This window comes from Lissotriton vulgaris, chromosome 1_1 (genome assembly GCF_964263255.1).
Source record: "Lissotriton vulgaris chromosome 1_1, aLisVul1.2, whole genome shotgun sequence".
NCBI lineage: Eukaryota > Metazoa > Chordata > Amphibia > Caudata > Salamandridae > Lissotriton > Lissotriton vulgaris.
In genome coordinates, this window is record NC_141685.1 from 269889891 (window position 1) to 269913671 (window position 23781).

Here is a 23781-nt window from a genome sequence, read left to right on the forward strand (position 1 = left end):
GTTGCTGGGACCTGCCGAGCATTTCCGGCAGAGTGCGATCTCCCCGCGCCGCGCCTCGTCTCCCAGTCATCTCGGCCTCCGCGGTGGATGAGGCCTAGAGCCAACCGCTGTGGATGTGCCCCACTGCTCGAGGGCACCAGATGTGAAGGCCTCACCGAGGACAAGGATGGTGCGTCACAGGCGACAAAATGGCGGCCCGGGTCAGGGCGAGACGACCATCGAGCCAGTCAGGGTGGTCAGCAATGTTCAGAACGGAGGCTTTCAGCTGTGTGCTCCCAGGGAGGACAGCAAATGTGTAGGCACCAGGAGGAACCAAGGCGCCCGTATGATAAGGGCGCGGGCGAGGGCCACCAGTTTCAGCTCCACAAAGACAAGATGGCGGGAGGGCGGCACCCGGGAGGGCAGCCTAGGCCAGCAAGTCTATGGGCGACCCTCAAACAGCAATGGGTCCGGAAGAAGCGAAACCAATGCCTCCCATTAACACCGGCCAGTACGCCCGGGCCGGGCCCCGCTCCGACTCTGTCGTCCTTCACTTCCAAGCTCGGGGTCCGCAAGGCGTCATACCGACACCCATGGCAGGGGGGTGGATCGCCGTCGCCGGGCTGGGGTCTGTCGTCCAGCGATGGTTCTTGCCACAAGGGCGCCGGCCAGGAAGCTTCCACACTCCGCGGAGTCCGTCTAGTCCGCTCCCCGGGGTCTCCAGCTTTTCAGCACTCGGCCCAGCCGAGGCGCGCGGACAGCGCCGCGATATGCTCCGCCTCCAGGCCCTTCTCCTCGGGGCGACCCAGGCTGTGCTCCCCGGAGCGATCGTTGAGCAAACTTTTCGGGGACTTCCCCCGGGGCAGCAGAAGTCAAAGTGGTATCAAACTGTGCTCCAAGAACTCCGGCACAGTTCTCTCGCCCGCAGTGCAGCCACGGGGGGAGAGAAGCGCAGGAATCGGGGCTCGAGCTGAGCTGGGCCGGGGGAGCTACGGGAGGAAGCGTCCGCTCACCCCGCCATCTTGGCCACGCCCCGGGAATTTTTTATCTCCTTGATATCAGCCATACCATCCCTTTGCCTGGCTCGCACAGCCAATATGTGACCCACTCTTTCACTGAGTTCATATACCTTTTCTTTATTTGCTATCTACCTCTCAACTGTCTTTTTCGCCATCCCATCCATAGCTTCGGCTTTAAGAGCAACTATTTTCAGTAATATCTGATCAATCATCCTTTTCATATTAGTTTGTGAATCTACTTTAAGATTATCCACATCCACTTTCACCCTCATAACACTATTAGTATTATTTTTTCCATTTGGAAACATTAAGTAAAGCACAACAACGATTAGTGTTAACCAAACCATCGTTAATAATAAAAAAACAATAAAGCAAGCACTAGTACATCTACATTTAATACTTCGAGTTTGATATCCAGTCTCTACAGTATTTACCTCAGCCATTTCTATAACATCTTATACTGACTAAAACACTTTTAAGCCTTCCTGCTTCACCCCTCTTTTTTTATAACTTCACAGCCTTCGACATAATTACAGCTTTAATTTTCCACACTCCTTCTAATTAATTTTCAATTTTCTGCACTCCAGTTTTCACAAAGTTCATTTACAGTGGATTATAGCTGTTTGCATGACTCAATTCTGCACCAGTGTTCTCTCTGCACCGGTCTGTGTGCTCAGCTTCTTCGGACACCACATATGTCCATTCAGGTGCTGTGTATACCTTGTTCGGAACTCTTGATCTATTTTTCTCCGAGCTTTATCTTATTCTGAGTCTCTTTGCTCTGTTTGGCTTGATACTTCCAATATTGTATCTGGTTTCAGAGTGTATTTCAGTCTTTTTACTCCCTTTGGCCACACATCTCCTTATCTGGCTTTCTTAACCTTCACAGTTTCAGTTTCAAGGCCAACTTCACAATTTATTTTGTTTGATTCTTTTCTCTGATGTACTTGCTCTTGATTTATATTTTCACTCAACACTTCTTGCTCATTGACTTCAACAGCAGTCTCCCAAGACCCAGTAGATGGTGCCCAATGTATTCAATTTTGCTCAAGTTCAAGCTCAGGTTCAAACTCAGGCTCAGTTCCAGACTTTTATTTACCCTCTTACCCTCTGCGTTCTTCCTCTTCCAGTCTTTCAAGCGGACTTGGGATTCTTCTTGTGTGGCTTGCGTATATCAAGTTCAAGTTCAGAGATTTGTATAGCGCACTACTCACCTAGAAGGTCTCAAGGCGCTTGAGGGAGGATGGGTGTATTACTTATCCAATAGCCAGGTTTTTAGCTGCTTTCTGAAGGAGAGGTGGTTCTGTGTGAGGCGGAGGTGAGTGGGGAGAGAGTTCCAGGTTTTGGCCGCTAAGTAGGAGAAGGATCTTCCTCCCATGGGGGATCTATGGATGCGCGGAATTGCGGCGAGGGCTTAATTGGATGATCGTAGTTGGCGGGTGGGTGTGTAGAAGGACAGTCGTGTGTTGAGGCATTCGGGTCCTAGGTCGTAGAGGGCCTTGTGTGCGTGGGTGAGGAGACAGAACATTATTCTCTTGTTGACGGGGAGCCAGTGGAGGTCTTTCAGGTGACCGGAAATGTGAGCTTGACGGGGTATGTCCAGTATGAGTCTGGCTGAGGCGTTTTGGATGTGTTGTTGGAGTTTTTTCTTTAGTGTGGCTGTGGTTCCGGCGTAAAGGGTATTTCTGTAATCGAGTCGGCTAGTGACCAGTGCGTGGGTGACTGTCTTTCTTGTTTCGGTGGGGATCCAACTGAAGATTTTTTTGAGCATGCGTAGGATGTTGAAGCATGAACATGAGACGGCGTTGACTTGTCTGGTCATCGAGAGGGAGGAGTCTAGGATGAAGCCCAGGTTACGTGCGTGATTTGTGGGTATGGGTGCTGTACCCAGGGCCGGTGGCCACCATGAGTCGTCCCAGGCAGAGGGGGGTGATCCTAAGATGAGGACTTCTGTTTTGTCCGAGTTTAGTTTTAAACGGCTGTTCTTCATCCATTCGGCTACTTCTTTCATTCCTTCGTGTAGATTGGTTTTTGCGGTGTTAGGGTCTTTGGTGAGGGAGAGGATCAGCTGGGTGTCGTCTGCGTAGGAGATGATGTTGAGGTTGTGTTGTCGCGCGATGGATGCGAGGGGACTCATGTAAACGTTGAAGAGGGTGGGACTGAGTGATGATCCTTGTGGTACGCCGCAGATGACTTCGGTGGCTTCTGATTTGAATGGGGGGAGGCGGACTCTTTGGGTTCTTCCGGCGAGGAACGAGATGATCCAGTCCAAAGCTTTTCCTTGTATTCCGACGTTGCTGAGGCGTTGTATGAGGGTGCTATGACAGACTGTGTCGAAGGCGGTGGAGAGGTCAAGTAGGATGAGGACAGCTGTTTCTCCGTTGTTCAGTAGTGTTCGAATGTGGTCAGTTGCTGCGATGAGGGCGGTTTCGGTGCTATGTTTGGCTCGGAAGCCGGACTGTGAAGGGTCGAGGGATTTGTTGGATTCGAGGAAGGCGGCGAGCTGGCTGTTTTTTTTTATTTTTAAATATATTTTTATTGCAGGAATTAGTAAAAATTACATATTGGACCAGCATTATAGGTTCAATCAGAAAGAGTAGAACACATCCCATCCCCCCTCGGCAAGATATATGTGTACACAGCCATTCAGCCCACAACCCGAGGGTCGGGCGGCGAACACCAGTGGGGATCCGATAGGAGGTCGAAGCTGGTCCGGATGATCCATAGTTCGTCATCTGCTTTTCTAAAACATCCTACAAAAGAAGCAAAAGAAAACCCCCCTAACAACCCAGTGAATTAGGTGGAACCCCCCCCAACCCCGTCATCAGTGTGTGGTGATGCATGTAGGAAGACCCATGGGAGATTCCCCTGAGAATGCTACAGATATTTAAAGTACAGTTGGCTATCGGAACTCGGGACGTGCTGCATCTTCACTTTCGGAATCGCTGGAAGCGCAATAATCCCTGAGGGCCTGCACTAACGTCTCCCATTCTAGTGCTGCCTCCTGCGCCTTCTCGTTGTGTTGCCTCCTAGCTAATTGGTATCGCAGCGTGCTCTCCCCCGCCGCCCATTTCAAAAGTTCGCTGTGCCACCTAGCCTCTGTTGGACCAACCCTTGCCTTCCAATTCCTGGTCACCTCCCGTTTAGCAAGGAGAAGCCCTAGATCGATAAATTTACTAGAGATTTTATTTTTGGGGGTATGCGGGAACCAGTGTAGGAGCCCTACCGCCGCATCAACCGATAAGGACCTCCCCGTTACCCTATTCAGGGTGTCTCCCACTCCGAGCCAATAGGAGGAGAACACCGGACAAGACCACAGCATATGGAGGAGGTCTGCCTCAGGCGCCCGGCACCTGGGGCATTCCGCCGAATCCGTGGCAAAGTACTGTTGGATCTTCGCCGGGGTCAAATATGCCCTGTGGAGTACATAGAAGTGGACCAATTGGAAGCGGGCGTGGCGTGTGCCCTTCCAGGCCCGCCTCATAAGTTGTGACCAGGTCGTCTCCGGAATCTCCTTTCCTATGTCTGCCTCCCAGCGGGTTCTTAAGGTGGCGAGGGGGGTCAACCCCTCATTAATCAGTCTGCTATACAGGCATGTGACCGTCTTGACCGTCCCTGCGGACATCATAACATACTGGCACACCGGGGACGTAGGGGGTTCCTCCAGTCCGTTTTTCCAGTGCGCCTGAATCGCTCGGACCAGAGCCGTGTGAAAGAGGAAGTCGCCACGAGGAACGTCAAAGCGGTCTATGAGCTCCTGAAAGGGCAATAGCGCCCCGTCCTCGTAAAGGTCTCCCACCAGCTGCAGACCCGCGTCCTCCCAGTCCCCAAGGCGCGACCAATCACCTCCGTGAGGTAGGGCCGTCAACATACCCAGTGGTATTTCGGGTGCATATGGCAGCCGCAACTGTCCCCGGGCGTGGGCACGGTTCCAACATAATCGAATGGTCTTTTCTTCGAGCGTCAGGTCCTGCAAGGCCAGACGTTGTCGCAACGCGATGAAGGAGATAACATGCCTAGCCATCCCGGTGCCCCTCTCGGTCTCCGGGCCTCGGAACACTCTGGCGACCTCCTGGGTGAAGGTCTGTAGTTGCGCTGCCAAGTAATACTTCTCGAAATCCGGCACCGCAAGACCACCCTCAGCTTTCGGCCTCATCAGGGTCTTGAGGGCCACTCTCCGGCGGCCCGAACCCCAGAGGAATCCCACCACCATTGACCGCAATAGACGAAAGGTGGCCGGCGGAATCCAAATCGGCAGCGCACGGAAATAGTATAGCAGCCGGGGGAGTGCCACCATTTTCAGCAGAGCGATTCGCCCCGCCACCGAGAGCAGCAGGGTAGCCCAGAAGTCCATGCTACCACGCAGCGCGCGAGTGCAGCGAGCTATGTTCCCATCCAGGAGGTCAGTCGGGTCGTGGTATATGTACACCCCCAGGTACTTAAAGCAGTCAGGGTCCCACCTAATCTCCCTTCTGATGTCGGGGCTGGGTGTTCCCCTGCGAACCGGGAACAGACAGGTCTTGGCCCAATTCACCCGAAGGCCCGAGACCTCCCCAAAAGCCGTGAGCGCCGACGCAGCTCCATTCAAGGCAGTCACCGGGTCCTCAAGGAAGAGCAACAGATCATTAGCGTACAGCGAGACATAATGTGGGCCCGATGGCGTCCGCAAACCGTTAAAGTGGACCCCCGACCGGAGCAGCAGCGCCAGTGGTTCCACCGCTAGCGCGAAAAGCAGCGGGGACAATGAGCAACCCTGCCTCGTGCCTCTCTCCACCGGGTATTGCGAGGAGATCAGCGGGCCTGCCCTTACCCTGGCCAACGCCGAGGCATACAGTACCGTAGTCCACCTGACAAAGCCCTCTCCCAGACCGAATCGCAGTAGTACACTGCGCAGGTAGTCCCATTCCAGGCTGTCAAAGGCCTTTTCCAAATCCACTGAGAGGACTACCGGACATGGGGCTTCCGTGTGCGGTTCTCCCAGCAAACGAAACAGCCTGCGAATGTTCATGGTCGTGTTTCGCTTGGGAATGAATCCAGCCTGGTCCTCATGTACCAGAGAGCGCATGTGACCAAGCAGCTTCGATGCCAATATGCTGCTCAGTATCTTATAATCGACCGTCAGCATTGATAAAGGACGGTAGGACGCCGGGTCGGTCGATTCTCTTCCCGGTTTGAGGAGGGGAACCACTAAGGCCTCACACATCAAGCCGGGGAGTCGACCCAACCGCTTTGCCTCTCTGTAAACTATCAGCAGCCTCGGTGCCAGGAGGTCAGCGTAGGCGGAGTAAAATTCAATCGGGAGGCCATCCAGGCCCGGGGTCTTATTTCTCGCCATCCCTTTAATGGCGCTGCGAATTTCACCCAGTTCAATGTCGGAGCCCAGAGCCTTTGCTACGTCCGGCTCCAGCGTTGGTAGCTCCAGGGGTCGCAGGTAGTCCTCAATCAGGTCGGGGTCCCTGGCAGAGCCACTGCGGTACAAGTGTTCATAGTAGCGCAGGTAACAGCCCAAGATCTCAGGTTGAGTGTGCACTTCGGCCCCCTCCGCCGTGCACATGGACGTCGTCAGAGAGGTCTGGCGTGTAGGATTAGCTAACCACGCCAGCAATGCGCCCGACCTATCCCCCTCCGCGAGCAACCTAGTAGTATAGGCCTTGTAGTCGAAGCAGCGCAACCGCTCGACCTCCGCCGCCACCGCCTCCCTCGCCGCCGCCGTGCGCTCCTGGAGTTCAGGACGCCCGGGGCGGCGCAGTTCCAACTCGCGGAGCTTCCGATCAGCCGCAGCCAAGTCATCAAGGATGACTCGCCGCATGCCCACCTTTTTAGAAATGCAGTAGCCCCTGACCACCACCTTAAAGGCGTCCCATTCCAATGCCCTCGATCCCGCAGTACCCCCATTGGAAGCGAAATACTCCGAGATTTTATCCTCCAGGTCCGCCTTAAAGACTATGTCCTCCAAGATCTCCGGGCGCATTTTCCAGGTGGGCACAGCAGGAACCCAGGGAAACCAGCGAAGGTCCAGCAGGAGAGGGTTATGATCTGAGACAGTCCTGGTCAGATATTCAGACCGGACCGCTGCGGAAACTAACTCCACCGATCCCAGAAACCCGTCCAGTCGGACGTGCAACTCATGCAGGCCCGAGAAATAGGAGTAGTCCCTAGTGTCGGGGTGCTGTGCCCTCCAGATGTCCGTGAGCCCCCAGTGCGTCTGCCAGTCCCTCCTCCCTTTTGCCATCCGGCGAACTGGAGAGTCAGGGAGGGGGGGTGTGAGTGGTCGGCCTCCACGTCCACTATTGAATTAAAATCCCCCCCGAGTAGAAGGGGTCCAGAGAAGAAGTGGGCCAACGAACCCGATAACCCGGAGAGGAAGGCAAGCTGGTCCACATTAGGTGCATAAATACAGCAAACGTTCAAGTCCCTCCCCCCCAGTGTGCCTGAGAGAGCCACGTAGCGACCCTCCGGATCCACCACTGATTTCGTAACCTGAAAGGGAACCCCAGCCCTGATCCAAATTAGCGCCCCCCTGGCATACGCTGAGTACGAAGTATAGAAGACCTGCCCTCTCCATCTACGCTGTAGCGCCGCCCCTTCCGCCTTGTTGAGATGGGTCTCTTGCAGCAGCGCTATATGCACCCCTCTACGCACTAAATAAGCGTGAACTTTGTGGCGTCTAGACATAGTGTGAAGCCCCCGTACATTCCAAGTGATGCCTTTCACATTAGCAATATCAGCCATTGTCCCATATCGTTCGTTCCGGGTCTCTCCACCACGGTTCCAACAAAGAAAGAGCAACAGTCAATTCAACACTGATGGCGGCCATTTTCCCCAACAAAAAAACAACAACTCACGTTCGAAACAAACCCCTGCCCACCCTCCCCAGAACAGGACCCAAATAGTGCCATCTAGTTCCCATCCAAACCATACCCCCAACAATCCCACAATCCCCGACTAATCCTGCGGTCTCCACCGCAGGAAGGCCTTAAGGGCTAGGTGCGGGCTGGGCGCCGGTAATGGGCCCTCGATTCACGGGCTACCGAGACTAGATTGAGCCCAAGACAAAAAGCTATGTCACGAGCAGGGCCCCCTCCCCCCTTTCACCGGAGTTCATGATCAACCGCCTACCCCTGCCACCCCCGCTGCAAACCCCCACCCAAATGGAAGTAGCTCACCCCATCATCCCTGTCCATCCAATATGTCCTCAGCCGAGTTTGGAGTAATCACCAGCATGTGGACACTGTCGGTCTCTGATTCCTCCGTGTCCGTTGGTGCCCCTTCGTCTCCAGGGTCCGTTTCCTCGATAATGGGGCCACCTTGTGAACCAGATAGCGTAGACAACATCTCCAACACTCCCTTCCGCTCTGCCGATGTCTATACAGTCGAAGGCCTGCCTGTCTGGCCACGGCGACTCCGAAGTCTTTTGGACCGCCGTCGCTGCCCAGGTTCTACTGCCAGCTGAGATGACGAGCAGAAACCATCTTTACCAGCCCTATAGAGTTCGAGCCAGTTGCAGACTTCCTCCGGGGAATCAAAGAACTGGGTCTTGTCATCAATGATTATGCGGAGCCTTGCGGGAAAAAGGAGCGAATATTGGATGCCTCGCTCCGGAGTTCGCGCTTGATCGCCAGGAAAGAGGTCCGTCTGCGCTGGGTCTCATACGTGTAATCCGGGAAAATGTTCACCTGACTATTCTCCTTCTTATAAGGGCCATTATGTCTGGCGGCATTAAGGATGAGGTCTCTGTCCCGAAAATGCAGCAAACACGCCACCACCGGTCGCGGGGCGCGGCCCTGTTGCGGCGGCCTCGCCGGCACTCTGTGTGCCCGCTCCAGGGTGTAGAAGGAGGACAGGCCTTCCGAGGTAACTGAGTCCCGGAGCCAGGCTTCCAAGTAGGCCACCATGTCGCAATCTTCAATCTTTTCCGGCAGGCCCACCACTCGAATGTTGTTCCGCCTGCTACGTCCCTCCGCATCCTCCGCCCGTCGCTCCAGGGCCTCAATCCGGGATAGGGCATCCTTCATCGTCGCGGCCAGGGTTTTCTGTGCCGGCTCCAAGGTCTTCACTGAGCTCTCCACTTCCTTGACTCTATCCGAGAGCTTGCCGTGGTCCGCCCTAAGGAGGCCCAGGCTCGTCGCAACCTGGGCAATGTCCTGCTGAAGGGCCGAGCGCGTGGTCGCGATCGCCTCCAGGACCCGGTCAAATTGTTGTTGCAAGTGAGGGCCACCAGAGCTCTTCGGGTCCCCTCGATCATCTTTGTCCGGCGCCTCCGAATCCGAGGCGGCTGGGGTGGTCCCCTTGGGTCCCCTCGGCTTTCCCATGGCGATTGAGTCCCGTGGTGGAAAGTCCCTCAGAGGCACCACCGAGTGCGGGCGTCGACTATGTGTCTCCCGGCACGCTGTCGTTGAGCCGAGGGTCGTCGATCGCCGTCTCCAGGGCCCGCTGCTCTTCCGCAACCTTGGGCCGCGCACCACCGTGTCGTCGGAGGGCAATGAGGAGGAGGCGGGGACGAATGGCGCCGGGTCGGGTAGGCCCGCTTGTCGATGAGGACCTGGAACGAGAGTCACCAGTGCCGCCGGAGACTTTGTGGCGCCAGGACGCCGTGCTGCCCATGGAGTTCAGTCACTCGGTGGGGTGCAGCCGGGTGCGGCTCGTGGGGTCGGCTCCACACACAGGGCCGCCAGACGTCCGTGTTCTGAGGTCAACGATAGTTCGGTCAACAAACCGTCCGGGATCGGTCGCCGTGCTTGAATCTAATCAAAGCGCCGCCCAGACCATCCTGTCATAAGGAGATAGGATGTAGAGGATGCGCTGTGTCCGACTACGCTCCTCCGGGTTGAGGGTCCCGGCCAAGGAGTCGAGAAGGTCCGAGCGCCATCTTGGGTCCCACTCCGCGGGTCCCTGAACTTCGTTTTTTCTTCGGATCAACCGGTTTTCGAGTTTCACCGGGTGTCCCAGCAGGTCCCAATCGGTCCGATCATCGGTTTGCGGGGGTCAGGGTGCCCCGCGGACTCCGATCTGCAGGATCAAAGCGGGCTCAGTCCCGGAGCCGAGCTCTCAGGCGACCATCGCCATCGGCGTCTAAGCCACGCCCCCGCGAGCTGGCTGTTGACGGCTTTCTCGATGACTTTGGCGGGGAATGGGAGGAGCGAGATGGGGGGTAGTTCTTAAGTTCAGTGGGGTCTGCTGTGGGTTTCTTCAGAAGGGCACTGAGTTCGGCGTGTTTCCAGCTTTCCGGGAAGGTGGCGGAATTGAAGGAACAGTTGATGACATCGCGGAGATGGGGTGCGATGATGGAGTCTGCTTTGTTGAAGATGTGGTGGAGACATGGGTCCGTTGGCGAACCTGAGTGGATGGAGTTCATCAGGCGGATGGTGTCTTCAGTAGTAAAGGTTGTTAGGGTGCTGTTTTGGTTCGGATGGGGGGTGGAGTGGACTGTTCTTCAGACTGGTTTTCAAAGCTGTTATGTATGTCGGCGATTTTGTTGTGGAAGAAGGAGGATAAGGAGTCGCAGAGGTCTTGGGAGGGAGTGATGTCGTTGGTGCCGGCGGTGGGGTTGGTAAATTCTTTGACGATGTTGAATAGTTCCTTGCTGTTGTGGGCATTGTTGTTGAGTCGATCCTTGAATGCTGATTTTTTGGTGGAGCGGATCAATTGGTGGTGTTTGCGGGTGGCGTCCTTGAAGGTGGCCAGGTTGTCAGTGGTTGGGTTTTTTCTCCAGGTTTTCTCGAGGGTACGACATAACTTCTTTGATTTCTTAAGGTCATCGTTGAACCAGGGGGCCTTTTTGCTACCTTGTTTGATTTGATGGTTTTTCAAGGGTGCTAATTCGTCAGCGCTGTGAGTGATCCATTGTGTGAGTTTGGTGGCAGCTTGGTTTGGGTCCGAAGATATGGTAGGAGGATTTTGGTTAAGCGATGTGAAGAGTTGGTCGGTGGTGATTTTGTTCCATTTTCTTCGAGGAATAGGTTGTGGGGGGTTGTGGGTCGTGGTCTGTTTGTAGCTGAAGTGGACGCAGCTGTGGTCCGCCCGATGTAGAGCTGTGGTGTGGTCGAAGGAGATGTGTTTGCTGGAGGTGAAGATAGGGTCGAGCGTGTGTCCGGCCAAGTGGGTGGGGGTGTCAACAAGTTGTTTGAGTCCGAGATTGGCCAGGTTGTCCAGAAGGGTGGATGTGTTGCTGTCGTTTTTCTTGTCCAGGTGGAAGTTGAGGTCTCCCAGTAGGATGTAAATCTCGGAGGTGAGGGCATGTGGGCTGATGAAGTCTGTGATGTCTTCGCTGAATTGTGTGCGGGTTCCTGGTGGTCTGTAGATGAGGGTGCCTCTAAGTGTGGTCCTGGGGTCGGTGTGGATCTGGAAGTGAAGGTGTTCGGTGGTAGCGAGGTTATCGTCGGAGCTGGTCGTGATTCGGATGGTGTTCTTATGGACGATGGCGATGCCTCCCCCTGTGTGGTTGGTGCGGTCATTTCGGATGATCTTGTAAGCGTCTGGGATAGCTATGGCGATGTCGGGTGCTGAGGAGACGTTCATCCAGGTTTCTGTGAGGAAGGCGATGTCTGGTGATGTGGTGTCGAGTAGGTCCCAGAGTTCAGTGGCGTGTTTGTGGACCGAGCGGGTGTTCAGCAGGATGCACTTCAGGTGGGTAGGGTCAGAGCTGTGTTTGGAGTTCGTGGATTTGGTCTAGGTCCTGACACAGGTGAATTTGCAGGAGTGGCAGGTGAAGGGTCCACGGGTGTGTCCAGGGACAGCCTTGCAGCATAGTGGTTTGCGACCGGGGTTAAGGACAATGAGGGTAGCCGCATCGTATGTAGTGCGGGAGGCGTGGGTTTTGCGAGGACCAGGGGGTCTGGCGCTGGGCGCAGTCCAGGCCTGGACAGGCGTAGACGGGCTTACCTTTGGCGCACCTTCGGCGCGCATGGGGCGCGACCGCTGCGCGTGAACGCTGCACGGAAAGGCATCTGTCATATATGGATAGTGGAGGGGGGAGGGGCGAGGGCGGGTCAGCAGGGAGGCAGGAGCGGGTGGAGAGGCGGGCTGGGAGGCAACAAGCAACAACAAAATGGCAGCAGACTAGGATCGAGGCAGGGCCAGATTGGGGCACAGGCAACAATATTGCTGGCAATGCAGCCTTCCCAGAAAGCGCCACGAAGTCCCAGAGTTACAAACACGCAGTGCGCGCGATGTGGGCTATGTGCTCACAGCGTTATGGCAATTACCGTCAAGCAGGTAAATAAATGTACTAGCGTTACAGAAATTACAATGTAAACAGGCAAATAAATGCAATAGATGCTAATAGGTGGTGAAGTTAGCAGAGAAGCAGCAAAGCGCTACGATACTACAGTGCCGTCAAGCGCCAAGACACCGGTAGTGGAGCAGGAAGCGTGGGGAGCGACCGCCTTAGATCGAGTCAGGACGGTCACAGCTTAAGATCGTAGAGGTCAGCCCCTAACTTCCAGTGGGAGGGAGGGTTGGCAGGGAGGCGGGAGAGGGTGGAGAGGCGGCCTGGGAGGCAACAAACAACAACAAAATGGCAGCAGACTAGGATCGAGGCAGGCCGAGATTGAGCAAGCCACCACACTTTACTGCTGTTGTTTTCACCAGTATCACTTGATTTGACATGCCAGCGTGGCTCCAAACATGACTTTCTCACATGGTTCTTCATTAGAATCCACTCTCCTGGACTTGGATCATGCGCTTGTTCTTGCTGAGCCGTGGAAGCAACTTCTCCAAATACAGAATGCACCACATCAGCCAATTCTTTGCAATAATCGAGCACTAGATCATCAGTAATATTCATCAGTTGATTTGCTGGTACTAACGGCTGTCTCCTTGCTCTCCCCATAATCACTTTATGCGGGGACAATCCAGTCTTTTTATCAGGAATGCTTCTTAGACTCATCAAACCCAAAGGTAAAGCATCTGTCCATTTTAGTGTTGTGGATGCACAGACTTTTGACAGTCTCGACTTCATAGTGCCATTAATTTGCTCTAATACACCTGAGGCTTCTGGTCAATAGGCACAATGCAGCATTTGTTCAATCTGTAATGCTGCACAAATCATCCAAAACATCTCATCGGTAAAATGAGTCCCTCTATCTGTTTCTAAAGAGACTGGAAACCTCTGTATTATCTCTCTCTCAAAAGCAATTTAGCAACTGATAGACTATCATTCTATCATTTTTCTTGTCGGATATGCTTCTACCCACCAAGAAAACAGACAATCCACAACCAACACATACTTCAGTTCATTACAAAAGAGAGCTCAATAAAATCTGCCTATAATCGTGTAAATGGTCCTGCTGCTTTCCCAATTCATCCCCAACTGACAACAGTCTTTCTCCCTGGATTCTGCTGCTGACATCTTTGGCAAAGAATCTATGCAATGACCCTAAACTTTGGATTATACCAAGACTGTTTGAAAAGCCTAATCATGGCTTCTCTCCCTACATGTGTTAAGTCATGATACATCCTTGCCATCTGAGACAATAAGCTTTCTGGCATTATTGGTCTCCCATCAGTATACACCCACACTTCATCCTCCACTCTTCGAGTACATCCTGACTATATCCAAATTTCTTTTTCTTCCTCACTGGCCTCTTCCTGCAGTTGTCTAATTCCCTCCCATGTTTCCACAGAACAGAACATTAAGCGACAATTTGTATTTTGTTTTTCTGTTCCTTTGTTAGTTGAAACAGAATTTTGTGCACAGAATCGTGCCACTTGATCAGCATAACGATTCCCACTCGTCACATGGTCATTTCCAGATGGATGTATGACGTTACCACGCATACTTTTACAACGCATACCATTACCACGCAATTTTTACAACGCAGGATCCTTTACAACACATGCCTTTACAACGCATGACTTTACATCGCAGATACTATTACAACGCATACCATTACAACGTAAGTATAGGTAAGTATATAATTTTTTTAAATAATGTAATTAATAATTATTTAAATAATTTTATTAATTAAATACATTTTTAATAAAGAATTTGTAAATGTATATGTTAAAAATACCCCTGTACCCCATATCCCAAACCTAGCCCTGAACCCTAAAACTACCCCTGTACCCCATAACCCATACCTAGCCCCGAACCCTAAAAACACCCCTGTACCCCATAACCCAAACCTAGCCCTGAACCCTAAAAATACCCCTGTACCCCATAACCCATACCTAGCCCTGAACCCTAAAAACACCCCTGTACCCCATAACCCAAACCTAGCCCTGAACACCATAACCCAAACCTAGCCCTGAACCCTAAAAATACCCCTGTACCCCATACCCCAAACCTAGCCCTGAACCCTAAAAATACCCCTGTACCCCATAACCAAAACCTAGCCCTGAACCCTAAAAATACCCCTGTACCCCATAACCCAAACCTAGCCCTGAACCCTAAAAATACCCCTGTACCCCATAACCCATACCTAGCCATGAACCCTAAAAATACCCCTGTACCCCATAACCCAAACCTAGCCCTGAACCCTAAAAATACCCCTGTACCCCATAACCCATACCTAGCCATGAACCCTAAAAATACCCCTGTACTCCATAACCCAAACCTAGCCCTGAACCCTAAAAATACCCCTGTACCCCATAACCCAAACGTAGCCCAGAACACTAAAAATACCCCTATACCCCAAAACCCATACCTATCCCTAAACCCTAATTTATTTAATTTAATTTTAATATTTTTTAAATTATTTAAATAAATGTAATTTTTTAAATTAAATAAATGTTTAAAAAAAGATAAACTTACCTATACTTACGTATTAATGGTATGCGTTGTAATAGTATCTGTGATGTAATGTCATGCGTTGTAAAAACATGCGTTGTAAATACACATGCGTTGTAAAAGTTTCGTGGTAATAGTATTGCGTGGTAACGGTTGTATACCTTTCCGGATTCATGTGCTGAACATTTAACCACTGCAATTCCTTTGGGCACCAGTAGCGCAACTAACAAATCCTTTACATCTCTGCTATTTGTAATCGGTGACCCTGAAGAAATCAGAAAACCATGTTGCATCCACAACTGTCCAAAGTCATGCACCACCCCAAAACCATCTGTCAGTGAATATGGTTACTCTAAGATTCTTGCCAATTATGCACGATCTGGTTAAAGCAACCAGTTCAGAAATCTTTGCTGAATTTACTCCTTTTAGACACGATCCTTCAATAACCATGGCCACCATACAACAGCATAAGAAGCACGCAAAGCACCTCTTACATCTCTCAAGCAAGCGCCATCCACAAACATTACACAATCTGACTCTGGCAATGGATTGTCTTTTATATCTGGCCTAGGTTTGTTACACAACTCTGTCACATCCAGACAATCATGATCTGCTTTAGCCACCACTTCCTCACAACTTGTACTTGGCAACAAGGTTGCAGGATTCACTGTTGTACATCGCGTCACAGTCACATTTTCAGCTACCAATATCACTCTCTCATATCTAGTCAAACGGCTATTTGTGAGACGTTGCGTACGCATCCTTGTCAACAGAATCTCAACAAAATGTGGCACATAAACTTTCACTGGATGTTCCATCCCAATTGACTCACTCTGTTCCAAACTCACACAAGTATCAGCCACTGTTTTCAGACAACCTGGCAATGCTGCCACCACTGAATCCAAAGTGACAGAAAAGTATGCCACTGGACGACATGCTATTCCATGCGTTTGCTTTAGAACTTAAAGTGCACATCCATCGTTATCACAACAGAATAGTGCAAAGTCCTTCCAATAATCTGGCATTCCCAATGCAGGTTCTAGACAAAGATTGTCTCCCGAATCTACTAAGGCCTTAATGCTTTCTTCATCCAATTGAATTGGATTGACTACATCTTTGTGATCCAATCTCTGTAATGGTTTGGTTGTCAGTGAGAAACCACTGAATGACTGTGTCTGCAGTATCCAACCATACCCAGAAACATTTGAACTACTTTCTGTGTTCTGGGAGGACCCATTTGCAAGATCACAGCAATTCGATCTTGTGATACTTTCCTGACTCCTTTCTCAATCTTGTGTCTCAAATTTTGAACCACTTTCTGACAAAATTGTAAGTTAGCTGGTGATACCTTATGCCCACCTTCTGCCAAATGGTTCAGTAGAGCAATTGTATCTGTCATACATGCTTTTTGTGTCTTTTTTTTCCTTTTTTTTTTTAAACCTTTATTTATCAAATGCACAATACACAGCGTCCGCCTACAACCCTATCGGGCCGGCCGCTATGACAAACATTCGAGAAGTAGAACAAAGTGTGTAGCAGGGGTGGCCGCTTCGCGGTCCATTATGGTGCAGTGCATAACACAACAATCAATAGGAAATCAAAGGTTCAATTTTGTAATTTTGTCGTAATGAAAAACAAAAAAAAAGGGAACAAACACATGGTAAATTAATGACAAGGCTCACAGGAGGGGGGGGAACGGGAATCAATAGAAAAGAATGGAAGCAAATCTACTATGGGAGGGGTTGATGTAGGGAATGTAGAGTAAAAAGAGTAAAAGGAACGCAATTTATGGGGAGGAGGGAATGGCCTCGGCATAATCAAGCGGAGGGGTACAGATATCACCTCGGTAAGCATTCCATTGCGCCCAGATCCTGTTCCACTTCCTAGGGCGACCCCGTGCCTCATACACCGTCTTCTCCCGAAACATGCACCAGTCCATGTTTTCTTTCCAGGCACTGAGCCTAGGCGGTCTATTGGAGCCCCAGAGCTGAGCTATGTCTCTCTTGGCGACCATGTTGCCCAGAGTGATCCAGAAGGTCTGAGCAGCCGTACAGTCCGTAGGTTCCCACACATTGAGCAAACATCGTCGTGCCTCGGGAAGGAGGGGGACTCCAGTAACACGTCCCAGCACATCATGGACCCTGGACCAAATGGCGGAGATAACCGGGCATTCCCATAACACATGCAGAAAGGTACCATCCATACCCCAGCCACGTCTACACAGTCTGTCCGTCGCAAGCCCCATCCGTACCAGACGCATACCAGTCACATACACACTGTGGAGGATCTTTAATTGGACAAAACGAAGCCAAGCCGGAATAGCCACCTCCTTAGGGGAAGAAATAGCCATTTGCCAGTCCTCGTCATCTAGTTCAAGGCCATCCGCCACCCAGGAGGCACAAAGCTTTTCCAGCAGGTCAGCCCTGTTGTTAATAAGTTTCTTATAAATTAAGGAAATCGTACTGTCAGGGACGTGGCCATCAAGAATGTGGTCTTCCAGCGAGGATGACTGGGGGACGTCAGTCCCGGGGGGAAAAGCGGAGAATAGGGCATGCCGCACCTGAAGATATCGAAAATATTCCCTATCATCTAGTTGGTATTCCACCTTCAGGGCCTCAAAGGATTGCACAGTACCTCTGGCCCAGAGATCCTCCACCTTGCTAATTCCGATCATATCCCATCTATCAAACCCTTTCGTCCGCCACAGATTGCCCAATTGTTCAGAATCATACAACGGGGTCATACGCGTCAATCTGCCGCCCCAACCTGTAGCCACAGTAGCATCCTTCCAGGCACGCGCAGCACATTTCGTAGGACCAGTCAGGAGACGAAGTGGTGGCTTCGAGTACAAGGCTCTATTAAAGTTGCCGCCTGGCAAAAGGAGTTTATCCAGGGCAAAAGCGGGAGCGGGCTCAGAAGAATATGTCACATGATTGATTGCACTTAAATGTGAGGCCCAATAGTACCGTTTAATGTCGGGTAGAGCGATACCGCCATCATACCAGGGGAGTGTGTGTTTAGATAATGCAATACGGGCACGTCCATCCCAAATCAATTGCCTCTGTAGGCTTTCGATTTCACGGAAATAGCGAGCGGGGACCGGGTCGAAAAAATTCTGCAAGGCATAAAGGAACCTGGGGAGCGACATCATTTTAAAAAGTACCGCTCGTCCCAATGGGGACAAGGGCAGTTCACGCCACCGCCGCACGCCCTGCTTGAGGCGACGGAGGGGAGCGTAGAGGTTTCAATCGTATCGCATCGAGGAATCCATGGAGACAAAGACCCCCAGATACTTGAAACCGTCTTCCGCCACCTGGATAGGAAACCTACGGGGCAATGGAGGTAGTACCCCCGCTATGACGTAAACACATGACTTGGTCCAATTGATAACCAGCCCGGAGTTCTTACCAAAGGAAGTGAGAACGTCAAAGAGCACGTTCAAAGACCTCTGGGGAGAGGTGAAATAGAGAAGGATGTCGTCGGCGTAAAGCGAGACGCGATCCTCCAGATCCGGCGCCCACCGGATCCCTTTAATCGAGGGCTCCCACCGAAGCCACGCCGCAAGGGACTCAAGCTCCAGTGCAAAAAGAAGTGGGGAAAGCGGGCACCCCTGACGGGTGCCACGTCCCAATGGAAATGAATCGGAGCTTCTGCCGTTCACTACGACTTGAGCCAACGGTCGCTCGTACAGGAGCCTCACCCACGCAATGAAACTAGGGCCGAAACCGAACTTGGAAAGGGCCGCCCACAAATATGGCCATTCTATGGTATCAAAAGCCAATGTAGCGTCTAGGGAGGCCACCACAGCAGGCCCAGCGAGAGTTCCGGCTCTCGGGAGAACGCCGTGGAGTCTACGCAGATTAAGGGCTGTGTTTCGATGGGGTATAAAACCGGACTGATCCGGATGGATCAAGTCACAGATAACAGACATCAACCGATTAGCCAGGACTTTGGCAAGAATTTTGGGCTCAGCATTGAGTAATGAGATGGGGCGATAGGAGGTGCAGGGGTCCCGAGGCTTGCCATCTTTATGAATGACCACTATGGTAGCCAGGCGCTGTTCAGATGGAAGGACTCCTGCCTCAAATGCATCCAGAAACATGGTCCGCAAGTGGGCGGCCATTTTGTCCGGTCGAAGTTTATAGAGCTCGATAGGCAAGCCATTGGGCCCCATCGCTTTACCCGACCGCAGGGATCTAATGGCAAGAGCGATCTCGTCTACCGTAAAAAGGGCTTCCAGGGCTAATCTGTCCTCCTCTGAGACGCAGGGAAGAGCAATATCACGCAACAGTAAACGAGAGTCAGCCTCATCCCGGTCACTAACCGGGCTGTAAACCTTCCGAAAATGGTCCACGAAACAGTCAACAATCTCACCGGGGTCAGATACACTTTCACCAGTTTCGCGGGTAATGACGGGTACAACACGATTCATTCTTTCACCCTTATCCAGCCACACAAGGAGCTTGCTAGCCTTGTCATCCACATCATACAAACGGCCCAGCTGATTCACACGCATCACCTTAGCAGCATCAGTCACACAAGCTCTATAGTCCGCCTGCTTCAATTCCAAGGAGTGTAGGAGCGCAGGCGTATCATCCCCACCCAACTCACTTTCAAGTGCGGTTATTTCGGTTTCAAGGGCCAGTACAGCCTCCCTCCTGGCTTTCCTTTCAGCAGCGATAAGAGACAGGGCGGAACCCCGTATAACAGTCTTGAAGGCCTCCCAAAGAACCGTAGGGGAAGCTACTGAACCTACATTCTCATCGAAGTAGCAATCAATCGCCTTAACCAAGTCTGAGCGGAGCCGAGGGTTTCGAAAGTGCCAGGGCGGGACAGGGGGAACCCTGCTTCCAAAAATACCTCCCACAGAAACTTCAAGCAGTAAGGGGGAATGATCTGAAATACCCCTGGGGAGATGCCGAACTTCCCGCACTAAGGATAAGTTAGAAGCCAGCATAAAAAAGTAGTCTATCCTTGAAAGGCTGCCATGGGCACCAGAGTGGAAAGTGTATTGAGTCTGTGAGGGATGTAACGATCGCCAAACATCCACCAGACCAAAAGTTTCCGTCATGTCAGCTAGCCACATCTGGGACAATGGCAGAACTCTAGGGGGCAGCCAATCACATTCACCCGACATCACCGAATTAAAGTCCCCACCCATGATCAGCAGTCCATCAGGGAGCCCCAGGAGAGTCTTGCCGAGGTCAGCATAGGTGGTAGCCTGCAGCCCCGGGGGAACATAGACAACAACTATCACAATTAGCTTCCCCTCCCATCTCCCCGAGACAGCTGCATATCGACCCCGATCATCAAGGGTGACATCATCAATTTCAAGGGCCAAGGAGGATTTTACCATTATACCCACACCTCGGGAGCCGGACGTAAAACCAGCATGAGCGACAAGCCGGTAACCTCGGCGGTCGAGAGCTTTACAGGCATTACCAATCAAATGGGTTTCTTGGAGTAAAACAACATCAGGGGCATGACGTCTTATAAATTGCAACACAATACCACGTTTAATCCTATCTCCCAAGCCATTGACGTTCCAAGAAAGAACCATCACATCACCCCCCCCCCCATCCCAAAAAGAGTGTCCCAGCCCGACCCCCTCCAGGAACCTCAAGTCGAGGATGTACGCAAGCAGTAGAATACCATGTGAAAAGAGAAACAAAAAACACGCAACACAACCAAGTCCCTACCACCCACCCCCCAACCATGAACCCATTACAACGCCCCCCACCCTGCACCCCTGCTGACTAAAGAGCCACCCCAAACTGCAGTGTGCCTGTCGCCCCATCTGATCTACGCAAAGAAACCCCTGAGGAGGAAGGGAGAAACTGCCCCAACCCACCCCACCCCTTGGACATAAACATAAAGCACATGATAAAGTTACTCTGTAAAGATTACGATCCAAAACCGGACCTCGGGGGCCCTAAATTCAGTCCTGCGCCGTTGCGCCTCCGTCTGCGCCTCCGGGGCCTCCGCTCTCAGCGTCATTCTTTGGCAATGAGTCCAACCAGTCACTGGCACTGTCCGGCTGATCGAAGAAGTAAGCACGGTCCCTGTATTCGATCCGCAGGCGAGCGGGAAACAACATTGCATATTTTAGTCCCAAATCCCTCAAGCGACGCTTCACTCCGAGGAATCCGGAACGTTGCCGCTGCACTTGAGGAGTGAAGTCAGGATAGATCGAGACAGAGTTGTTGTCGAACTTCAATGGGCCGTGCTTGCAAGCGGCCTGAAGAATAGCGTCCCTGTCTCGAAAGTGAAACAGCCTGGCGATTATAGGCCTCGGGGGTGCCCCCGGCTTAACTTGCCCACCTGGGAAGCGATAGGCGCGCTCGACCGCAAAGAACTTACTAAGGCCTGCGGGAGCGAGTTTAGCAACAATCAGCTCCTCGACCAGTAAATCGATCGAGGCAGCGCCACTGTCCTCGGGCACCCGACTAGGCGGATGTTGTTTCGCCAGGCCCTATTATCGTATTCCTCCATTCGTTTGGTTAGCAGATCTTGCGATGAACGCAGATTCCCAATCTCCGACTGCGCTTCCGCCATGTCTGTTACCAGGCTGGATGCCTTCAGGTCCAGTGCCTTGACCCTCTCATTCGTCTTGGCTAGATCTGCTCGAATAAGGGCAACATCAACCGCCACCGTGTCTATCTTGGACACGATGGCCTCATATTGCTGGCCCATATCAGCCTTGAGCCCCGCAATGGCGGCCAGTAGGTCTTGAAGGGACACTTCCAAAGATGTCGCCATGTCCGTCTTTGGGTCCACCGAGCCGTGGCTGGCAGCACTGGGGGATCCTCTCGGCTGCGTATAGCGATCAATCACGTTAGACTGGACCGATCCCCCACGAGTGGTGGCCTTCCTGCACTTCTCCACCTCTGGTTTCGTCGCCATATTGAATTCAGCACTTCACTGGGACCTCCCGGGTGCGATAGAAAGGCAGAGATCCTCGAACCCCGAAAGCCTGGATTATGCAAGAAAAAGTCACAGACCACTGAGCCGGCGCTGCAAAGGAAGCGTGCTGCCAGTGAAAGCACCAGACCAGGATTATAGAGCAGGTCTCAGGCAGTCAATGCGAGGGTGGACCAGAAACCGAAAGTGAAAGTGGCACATCATCGGCGAAGCAGATGCCAGGCAGCCGTTGTTGTTGCATTACTGCTCGGCCATCCGAGGCGGCAGAGTCCCCGGTCCCGTCCGGGGCTAGGCCAGAAAGCTTAGGACGACGTAAAAATGGTCCCCGAAGTCCGATCCCGGCCCAAAAAAGTTCAGCAGCATCAGGAAGAGTAACACTTCAAAAGCCCGTCAAAGTGACCAGGATAGCAGAAGGACAAATCAATAAGGGCGGCGTGGGTCTCGGGAGCCCTCTGCTCACGCGACCATCTTGGATGCCCGCGTAGCTCCTCCTCGCTTTTTGTGTCTTTGATGCGACCAATAGATCATCTATGTACTGCACTAACACCGAGTATTCTGGCATTACCAAAGACTCTAGACTTTTTTTCAATATCTGATTGAAAATTGAAGGACTCTCTGTATACCCTTTAAGAACTCTGCACCATGACAAAACTAGGGGTGGGTGGAATTTGCATAGTCGCGTTACGCAAAGTTCAGCGAAACAGTAAAAAATCTCAGCGAGCTATGCAGAATTCTGCGAGCGCGCGTAATTGCTTGTTCAGCCTGTTCGCGGTGCATTTTTCCTGTTCGGGGATGCTGTTTGCGTGCCCAGGGGGAACTATCTTGCGAACTTGCCCATGCAGTCGCCATTTGGTGTGGCCATCTTGTTTCACTTGTCCCGCTCGTTCGCGATGCAAGTTTCCTGTTCGCGAACGCGGATGTCCGATGGCGCGTCCAAATGACGTGTTTGCGATTGCACAGTCTCGCTGTATCGAGCGGCCAGCTACTAAAATCTTGAGGTGCACGAGAACGGATAGGAAAACAGGGATCCTGGTAAGTCACTACCACGTGCGCAAACACACATTTTGAAAGCGGGAACATGAAAAAAATTATGCTACGCCGCAGATCACGGAGTTTTCGGCAACTCCACGTTCTCCGCTGAACGCGGAATTGCCAAAATTCTGCAAATTCCCAAAGCGGAAACATGGTCTCCAAACTGGAACGCAATAATATATTGGCTATCCGGATGCAAAGGTATCAAGAAAAATACTTAGCACAAATCAAGTACTGTGAACCACTCTGCGTCACAAGGAATTTGATAAAGAATCACTGTTGGGTACGGCACTATTGTACAATAAGGTACCAGACCCTTATTCACCTTTCTCAGGTCCTTAACTATCCTGTACTTACCGCTCGGTTTCTTAATTCCCATAATAGGTGAATTACAAGGACTCCCAAGTATGTCTCTCAAGATGCCTTGTGCAATCATTTGCTCTGTTACAGACGTAACTCCTGCAATAGTCTCTGGGCTTATTTTGTACTGTGGCATTTTTGGACACTCTGCTCCTTGTTTGACTGAGATTCGGATAGGATCAACTCCTTTCATCAATCCAATGTCTTTCTCTTAAAAATCTCACACATCAGTCATTACTGTTTCTCTCAATTCAACAGGCAAATCTTTCGCTGTAAACAAAGGATACAAATCATTCACTTCTGTCCCTTGCCTTACCATCATCACTTTGAACGCAACATCTTCATCTGGTGTTTGGAAAGCAATGCCATCCAGTGTACAATAGATGGTGCAATTCATTTTACATAACAAGTCTCTACCCATAAGGTTTACCGGACTCATATCACACACCACAAATTGATGCAAATCTCTTAATTCTCCAATGAGCATTTTCACTGGTTTTGTCACTAGAGTTGTGATAAGCTGATTTGAGACACCCACAACTTGGATAGTATCTTCTCCCAAGAGGGATAGGTTTGGAATTTCTGCTATTCTCACAGTAGAACGGGTAGCAGTGTCCACAAGGAATGTAATAACAACACATACTTCAGTTCATTACAAAAGGGAGCTCAATAAAATCTGCCTATAATCGTGTAAATGGTCCTGCTGCTTTCCCAATTCATCCCCACCTGACAACAGTCTTT